The sequence below is a fragment of the Agelaius tricolor genome, unplaced genomic scaffold, assembly GCF_023055355.1.
Source record: "Agelaius tricolor isolate 1412-34295 unplaced genomic scaffold, bAgeTri1.0.p SCAF_2, whole genome shotgun sequence".
Lineage (NCBI taxonomy): Eukaryota > Metazoa > Chordata > Aves > Passeriformes > Icteridae > Agelaius > Agelaius tricolor.
The window spans coordinates 74439928-74449814 of record NW_027269262.1 but is presented as its reverse complement, the minus strand read 5'-3'; positions in this window follow the sequence as shown (position 1 = coordinate 74449814).

The following is a 9887-nucleotide window of genomic DNA, read 5'->3' as shown; positions in this document are numbered from 1 at the left end:
CCCAGCCAGCCCCCGTGCCCACCGGCGGGACCCCGCTCACCTCCTCCGCTGCCGCCCGGGCCGCGCTGCTCAGCTGGCGCCGGCGCCAACCCGCTATATAGCGCGGCCGGGCCCGCGCTGCGCATGTGCGAGGGCGGCAGGCGGCCCCCCCGCCCGTCCGCCGCCCGTCCGCCGCCCGCGCCCCGCTCGCCCCAGCGCCGCCCCTGTGCGGCGGGGCCGCGCCGAACCCCGCGCCCCCGGAACACCCCGGAACGGCCCGGCTGCTCCGGCTCCGCCGGCAGAGCGGCAGGCAGCGCCGGGGGGAGCGCTGCCATCGCTGCCCCCGCCCGCTGCCCCGGCACCTCTCTGCCGCCCTGGCCCGCTGGCGGGGGGCACCCCCGACACCATCACCCCGCTCCGGTCCGCTCCATCGGGCCCCGGGCCCCGCCGAGACGGCAGCGGCTCCGCCGGCGGCCCCGCGCGCCCAGCGGCGCTCAGCCCGCCCGCCCCGGGGCGGGGCCGCCGGCGGAGCCGCCAATGGGAGCGCGCGGAGCGGCGGCAGCGTGCGGCGGCCCGGGATGTAAACACGGCCCCGCCCCGCCCGCCGCCGCCGCGGCTGTCAGCCCCGCCGCACCGGCCTGCCGGGCCCCCCGACACCCTGCAGGGCCGGTACCGCCCCGACACCCCGCACCGTGCACGCGGGTGGCCGGCGGCAGCCGCAGGCTGTCATACATCCCGCTGCACGATGTATGGCGGGGTGGAGAGGAGGCTCAGGAATGGCCTCATCTCTCCCTAGAGCCACCTGAAAGGAGGTTATAACCAAGTAGGGAACATCCTCTTCTCCCCGGTAACAAGGGACAGGTCAAGAGAACAGAGTCTTAGGCTGCACTAGGGGAAGTTGGGGTTGGACGTTACAGAGAATTTCTTCACAGAAAAGGTGATTAGACATTGGAATGGACTGTCCAGGGAAGTGGTGGAGACACCATCCCTGGAGGTGTTTAAGGAAAGACTGGATGTGGCACTTAGTGCCACGGTCTAGTTGACATAGTGGTGTTCCTTCAGAGGCTGGACTCGACGATCCCAGAGGTCTTTTCCAACCTAATTATTTCTGTGATTCTGTGCCAGCTGGACAGGCCTCCCCCAAGCACAGCCTCCATGACATCACATGGACAAGCCCTATTCCCTGCAGAGCAGCTTTCCACACCTTCCAGCCAGGCCACCTCAGCGTCCCACCGTGTCCAAGGGCAGCAGGGCCCACTGCAGGAGCACCCACCCTGCAATCCCCTTCTCCAGCAGATGATGCTGAAGCTTACCCTCAGCACCAGCACACCTCCTGATAACATCACTCAGTGGTTGCATGGAGTTTTCTTAATACACATTCCAAAACACCCCCCCCAAAAAATCCACAGTATCCCAAAAGCAACCAAACCCCACAACACCACATACCTAGCAATGCTGTAAGCAGGCACTTTTCTTTAAAACACTTTAAACACTTTTCTTTAAAGCACTTTTCTTTAAAACAATGCAGGGCACCCACAGCCATTTTGCTGATAAGGAATGACTGGCACTTTCTCTCAGTGCTGAGCAGGTGTCCTGCAAAACAGCACAAAGAGAAGCCATGTCTGCCTTCAAGTAAATCTACATCTTCTTCTTTTTTTGTTCTTATTTTTCTGTTTCCAAGAGGAACATTATTGAAAAGTAAGCAATAAGGTTTGCCTCCAGATATGTATTCTAATAATTAAACACAATAACCAGGTGCTTCTCCTCTGGTAGCTTTGCCATTTTAAAGGGGGCAAGAGAAAAAGCAGTGCAGCCCACCAAGTCAGAGGTGTCACAGTAGGGTCACTGACAGCAGTTTAACAGGTCCCAAGTTTTGGGCACTGAGGACCATCTCTCAGTTGTGTGTCCTTACAGAACCTGATGAAGTGGGGCCAACAATTCCTGACAACTTGAAGTAAAGCACTGACATGTGCAAGATGGACATTGCAGCCAGCCAGCCACCTCAGCTCTGCAAAATATCTGTTCTAGACCTTGTCATGAAGAAAATCTGCTGGTTGTGGCTCAAAAGGAATGCAAAAAAGCCCAAAACAGTGTCATTTAAGCAATCTTTTGTCAACTGAATGTATTGCATTGGCTCATTGCAAGAAATCTAAGCCATGTCATAGTTCAGGATGCCTGCAGTAGACATGCAGGTATCTCTTTTAGTTGACTTCCACTGAAATCCACCAGCAAGATGCATCCTGCTGTCTGGAAGTTCATCTCCTACTCCACTGACTACAGAGGAAAGGCGGTCCCCTGAATTTGGGCAAACTTGACCTAACTGACTTCCTGCCTTTAGCTGACTTGTTGAAGTTGAAATACTACCATAGCTAATTTGTTTGAAACACCTGAAACTTCAGCTAGCAAGAGAAGAGAGACAAATTATAATTTTTCCCTAAAAGTCCTCTAGCCTTCAGAGATGCTTGATTAGGGTTTGTTGGCAACCAGGCTCCACACAGCAAAGTGGGTTTGGTACATCAGGAATAAATTCCATGGCACACTGTGAAAGGAGAATACTGTAAAGGGAATGGTAGGTAAAAATTGAATGGGTCAGGTTGGCCATGAAGAGGTCTCAGCAGAAAGACTGTAATGATTATGCTGCTCATTTTTCTAGACCTTTTGATGTGAGTTGCTGCAGGTCACCTGCCACATTGTTGTGGTTTTGATTCAGTAGTGGAATATGCACCAGGTCCCATGAGCATTCCTCATCCTGGCAGCAACATTTCCCATAAATTTTCATCAGTGAAAAAATCCCACAAAACAACCAACCAAACCAAACCAAAACCCCAGAAGCTAATGTGCAATTGAATCCTGCAGCAGACAATGAAATTATGATTTTAATGTGAGGTAACACACTGACCTTTTGATGTGGCAATAAAGCTGAAGTGGGTTAGTCCACAATGGGACATTTCCAAGTGGATTGACACATAATACATCCTCTTTCACCACTGTGTGGATGCCTCCTTAGGGAAGATGAATGTAAAAGAAGATTTTTTAAGCTTCCAGAAATATACTACTGCTGAGCAGTGTTTGTGTTGGGATCTGGCAAGTCCTTTTAGATATCTAGTGGCTTTCTTTTTTTTTTTTTCCTTTTTTTTTTTTTCCAATTACCACTTGTAGGTATATTCCAGAGAAGGTGTTAAGGCCTTCCTTACAAGTTTACACATCTGAGGTTGTTTTTCTTGGTTATCCCTTTATGGATTTATTTGAAGGACCCTGGAACCTACAAATGATCTAAAATGCACAGATCTAAAGCTATGAGGATCAATCCAATTTCTGTGTGCTCAATACTGCTCTTCTGCCAGGGAGCTTCTGAATCCATTTAGGTGTTCCCAAGAAAAGAAGCAGGATTTCATTAGAACATTTGTACACAGCTCCACTGTGACCTGGGCACAAAAATAACATGGAATATCATGTCCCATATTCCTCCTACCTTGCAGTTAATGTATTGTTATGGTCATCTGCTTGTGCTGTCGGGCTTTGTCCTTCTCAGTCACAGCCATTTTGTGAAAGCTGTTCTGTAAGGCAGTTAAGGGGAAGGCCTGCTCTTCTGTGGATGGACTTCACTGGTTTTAAGAGGAGTTTTAAGGTTATTTATGGCTTCAGCTACATAGCCTAAACAAAGCACCATTAAAGCTTCATACCTCCTCAAGAGAAATACTTTAGCAGGAAGTTACACCCTTCCATAAAGGTATTTTTTATGTTGAAGAGCCTGAGACAGCTTGAAACTCTAAGGTTTAAATACTTCTTGTTTTCTATTAGAGCATACAATGTTCTGCTTTCCTGCTTGTTTCATTCAGAGACCTTTTCACAGAATCACAGAATGGACAAGGTTGGAAGGGAGCACAGTGGGTCATCTGGCCCAACCTCCCTGCTCAAGCAGGGCTATCCCAGAGCACATGGCACAGGGCTGCATTCAGACAGCTCTTGAATATCTCCAGTGAGAGAGATATTTACAACCTCTTTATTTTTAAACGAGGCATGATGCAGTTTAATATGCATTAGGGAGTATTTTTAAGACCCTACAAGATGAACTAATTTTGTGGGGTTTTTTGTTTTTGTTTTTGTTTTTTATGATTTGGTGGGGAGAGAGCTCATATTACTGTTACTAAGAACCTGTTAGCTAAAACATAGCAGAGTAAACCTTTAGTCATAAGCAAATGAATATCTCTTTCTAAGGCAAATTCCAGCAACAGAGAGCATAGGCAAAGACCAGCTATTGATAAGCAGCTTGTATGACAATCAAATCAGCTTAAGATATCCAAACTAAGATTTTAACTAAAAGATAATAACTAAGAATTATTTTAATAATAGAGGAAGAAAACTCAAGTAGAGATCAAGAATAAGTTACTAGTTCCCTTACAATTTACTGTGTCAAGCCTTGAACAGTATAGCATGATACAAGGATTTCCTCTTTGAATTAAGTTTTTGACAGCAAGCTTTTAAAGGAGGTGGGGAATCAGTCACCAGCCTTTTAAACTCACATTCAGAAGGTAGATGCTGTCACTTCACAGCAGTTAGAAAGCAAACCAATGAACTATGTCCTTCTGGCTCTTATTAGTAGCCTCTTTCTTTTTGAGATCATGCACCTTTCTTATCAGAAGGAAGCATGGAAAAAAACATTCCCTTGTTCTGAAAGCCCTTTTATGCAGAAGGCACTTTATTTGTATCCATGAGAACTCATATTCATGTCAGAGACCCATAGCCTTTCCTGTACATAGAGATTTAGACTCCTGCTGTGAACACACCAAAGATGAAACACCTTTAAAGAACAATTCTTACACCTAATCTCCTGAGCAGAGCCCACAGTCATACCCCAGTAGGGATAGTGTCTCTCTAGTGAGAAGGAGCACCTGTAGTGGTGGTTCATGTTCAGCTGCTGTCATAGAATCATAGATTATGGTGAGTAGAAATCATCCACATCATCAAGTCCCACTACTGGCCCTGCCCAGGGCACCCCAAGAATCACACCGAGTGCCTGAGAGCATTGTCTAAACAATTCTTGAACTGTGTCAGGCTTGGTGCTCTGACCACTTCCCTGAGGAGTCTGTTTCAATGTTCTCTATCCTCTGGGTGAAGAACCAGAATTTTTCTGATATCCAGCCTAAACCTCCTGGCTCAGCTTCATGCTGTTCCCACTGGTCATGAGAGTGAAGAGATCAGTCCCACCCCTCTGCCTCCCCTCATGAGGATGTTGAGGTCTCCCCTCAGTGTCCTCCAGTCTGAACAAACCTACCTCAGCTGCTCCTAATAAAGGTTCTCCTACAGACCCTCCACCATCCTCGTGGCCCTCTTTTGGACACTCTCTAATAGTTTAATGTCTTCTTTGTGTTGTGGTGCCCAAAACTGCCCCCAGCCCCCAAGGTGAGGCTGCCCCAGCTCAGAGCAGAGCAGGACAATCCCCTCCCTTGCCCTGCTGGCGATGCTGGGCCTGATGCCCTCCAGGACAGGGCTGGCCCTCCTGGCTGCCAGGGCACTGCTGACTCACATTCAACTTTCCACTGACCAGGACCCCCAGGTCCTTTCTGTGGAGCTGCTCTCCAGTCTCTCGTTCCCCAGGCTGCCCTTACATTGTGTTGCCCCACGCCACATGCAGAATCTGGCACTTGTCCTTGTTAAACTGCATACTGTTGGTGATTGCCCATCTCTCTAGCTGAGTTCTCTTTTCAGGGCCTCCCTGACCTCAAGAGAGTCAACAGCTCCTCCCAGTTTGCTGTCCTTGATAAACTTACTTAGGATTTCTTTAAGCACTGCGTCCAAGTTGGTAATAAAGTTGTTGAAGAGAACTGGGCTGAGGATGGGGCCCTGCAGAACCCCACTAGGGACAGGTCCCCAGCCTGGTGTCACCCCATTCACTGTCACCCTCTGTGCCTGACCCCTGAGCCAGCTGCTCGCCCATCACACAATGTGTTTACCCAGCTGTGTGCTGGACATTTTGTCCGGAAGGACCCTGAGAGAAAGAGTATCAAAAGCTTTGCTTAAGTCCAAAAAGGCTTTCCTAGATCAGTGAGGTGGGTTACCCTGTTACAGAAGGAAGTCAGGTTTGATAAGCAAAACTTTCTCCTCATGAAGCTGTGCTTGGCTGTGACCAATGACTGTGTTGACCTCGAGGTGTTTTTCAATACCTCCCAGAATAATCTTTTCCATTATTTTACCAGCACTAAAGTGGGACAGACAGGTCTCTATTTTCCAGGGTTCCCCTTCTTGCCCTTCTTGAAATCAGGCCAATGTTCACCAGCTTTCAGTCAGCTGGAACCTCTCTAGTTCAAAAATCATCAAGAGAGATTTTGTGATGACATCAGCTAGTTCTTTGAGGATTCTTGGATTAATCCCATCAGGCCCTATAGATTTTTAGGGATCCAGCTGGAGGAGTAGATCCTGCACAAATTCAGGGTTAACTGGGATTTGATCATTGTCACAACCATGGTCCTCCAGCTCAGAGCACTGAGACCCCCTTGGTCCATCATCTGTGTAGAAGACAGAGGCAAAGGATGCATTAAACACCTCTGCCTTGTCCATGTCCCTGTTTGTGAGGTGCCCATCCACATCCTGTAACAGGTGATGTTATTTCTATGCTGCCTTTTGCCATTAATGTATTTGAAAAAACTTCTTACTGTCTCCCACATTTCTGGCCAGCTTCCAATCCAACTGATCTTTAGCTGCATGAATTTTCTCCCTACAGTGGCAAGCTGCATCTCTTATTCTTCCAGGTCACCTGACCTTGCTTCCACAGGGCACACACCTTCCTTTTTTGCCTTAGACCCAAAAGAAGATCCCTGTTCACCAAACCAGTCTTCTGCTTGACTTCTGACACTGGGGAATTGCTGATCCTGTGCCCTTGGAAGGTGATGTTTAAAAAGTGACCAGCACTGACAGACCCCAGCACTATTGAAACATTTCCCAGGGGACTTTTCTTACTAGGCCTAAAGTCTGCTCTCCTATGTCCAGAGTTGAGGTTTTCCTGCACTTTTCCTCCTGTCAACAAGGATTTTAAACTCAATCACTTTGTAGTTGCTGTGGCCAAGATGGCATCAGTCACCACATTGCTCACAAGATCCACTCTGATGACAAACAGCAGATCCAGGAGGGCACCTTCCTGAGTCAGCTCCCCCAGTACCTATTCCATAAAGTTGTTGTCCACATCTTTTAGGCCCAGGTTGTACCAGCTGTGTGATGCTCCCAGTTAGTTTCTGTCAGGTTGAATTTCCCCATAAGGACAAGAGCAGTTGATTTGGAAGTGTCCCTTAGTTCTTCAAACAATAATTTGTTGATGTCATCACCCTGCCTGACGACTCTATAGTAGACTCCCACAATGACATCCACATTGCTTGTTTGCCCCTTGATTCTTATCCAGAGTCTGTCAACTGTGCCATTGCCAACTGTGAGCTCCACACATTCCAGCCCTTCCATTACATACAGTGCTAACCCCTATCTCTTCTGCCATGTCCAACCCTCTCAAAGAGCCTGCAACCATCCAAACCTGTCAACCTGCAGCCTCAGGTCCTTTTCTGACAAGCCACTTTCCAGCCACTCTTCCCCAAGCCTGCAGCACTGCACGGGGTGTTGTGATCCAAGGATCCAGCACTTGGCCTTTCTGTATCTCAGACCACTGGCACTGGCCCATCAATCATTCCTTGGGCTCACACCACAGATAGAAGAGCTAGAATTGAAATCCATTGCTAGGAGTAGACAAGGGGATACTTCTGCTCATGTCAGTCCTCCCTTTCTTGATCAAGATCTCATCTCCTTTGTTTACCTTGCAAAAATTGACAGCTCTTGGATGATAACCACATACCCCAAAAGCCTGAGGCCTCCCTTCTCTTTTCCACCTCTCTCTGCTGCTGATTCTCTGTACAGCCTCATTTCAGGGAATCTACAATTCTTTTAGCACTCTGATAGATTTATTTTTGTGCATAATGGTAATTTTTTTATTATATTGCCTAAGTCACCTTGCTTGGACACAACAATTTGAAATCTATAGAGGAAAAAGTATAGACCTATGGCACAGCCCATATCTGTAAGCTGAGATCTGAAGCCTGCTCCTGGACAATAGCCTAGTTTTGTTACTTTTAACTATTTGTTGGGGGAGGGGGTGTTATTGTTGTTGTTATTATTCCTTTTCCCTAGCTTACTCATGAAATTGCAATACTTAATTTGCCTTATTAAGGTATTTGAGTGTTGAGCTATCAGTCTGCCCACAGAACTTTTGAACAAGTCAAGACTCTTCTGAAGTATTAGTTATACAGCAGTAACTCCAGAACAGTATTTTCATCAAGAAAAAGCTGGCTGCAAAAGGTATCCTGTTAAGTCTCAGTTCAGTCTCATTTACTCTAAGACTGATAGATCATGACCACACTGTGGGAACAACAGTGCCACAGCAGCATCAGCATGTTCTTTTGATGAGTCATTCCTACATGTTCCAAAAGCCCAAACCTTCCTTGCAAATATCACTTGATAACATTCACAACATTTATTTGTGGCTATAAACATGCACCAGAAGTGAATGAAACAAAGAAAGCAGATACCAAATTACTTGATGAGGAACCAGAGTAGTAATTATGGTTCTCTCTGACATTTAACACTGATGAAGGCACTGTATCAGAGACATACAAGGATTTATATAGACAGAAAACTAGAGTGTAAATTGAGAACTTAAGCCAATAGTTACACTAATGCAACCCTTCATACAAACATTTTTGCTTCAGCACAGAGAAGTTACAAAAGACACTAGTTCCTGGTGTTTTGGAGACTGTCCAAGCTAAATTTTAAAAGTTGCATCAGGTCTGAAATAAGCACCCCCAAAAGGAACACTATCAGCTTAACTATGTTAGGCTATCTGCATAGATACAATAATACAAGCATAATTGACCAAACCTTCTCCTGAAGAATACTGTACAGCTCTCAGCATAGACTTGCTGCTTTGATAAATGTACAGGACAAAATCTACATTTCAAAGGGAAAGATTTTACTCAGTTCTTGCTCTGAGAAGATCAATGCCTTGTTGCACAAATACCTTTTCACTGCTGTCAGTTAAAGAGATCATTTTGTCACCCTGCTTGTTTGGTGGTTGAGAATTAAATCAGGAACTACTTCTAACAACTCAGCCCATACAAATCCATGGAAGCCTGTATCCAGTGTGCTGAGAGAGCTGGCTGATGTCATTTCAAGGCCAATCTCCATGATCCTTGGAAAGCCAGAGAGATCAAGGATCCCCAATAACTGGAGGCAGAAATCCCCACTCATTCATATAGTTTCAGAAAAAGCCATAACAGCAACATGGAGATCACTGAGCCCATTTCTTACATTCAAGGATTTCCTGCATTTCAGCTTGCACACACTGCCTTTTGTCCTTTCTAGGCACCACCAGAGAAGAGTCCGGCTCTGTTGCCTTTATTGCCCCCTTCAGCTGTTTCTATACCTTGACAAGACCCCCTCTGACTTTTCTTCCCCAGCCTAAATAATCCCAGCTCTCATCCTCTCCTGGTTATTTCAGTCTTCAATCCTGTTATGCCCTGGCCTCTTGCTGGATACCATCTAGTGCATGCATGCCCTCTCCTCGAGGGAGCCCAGCACTGCACATGCCATTCAGATGTGCCTCCCTGGCCCAGGGTGGAGGTGCAACACCACCTCCTCCTCCTTGCTGTCAACACCCTGCCTGCTGCAGCCCAGCAAGCTCTGAGTTTCTGAGCCAGCTCCTTCACCACTTACAGGCGCATCCCATAAAACTGTGTACAGTGCATTTCTTTAAGCATTTTTTACCTTGAGACTTCTCATCCAAGGGTTGATCTTCATTGCTTTCACATTTCCCACATGTGCCAGGGGCCTGCAGTCCCAAAGGTGGTCTTCCCAGTAGACACCAAGGCAAAGAC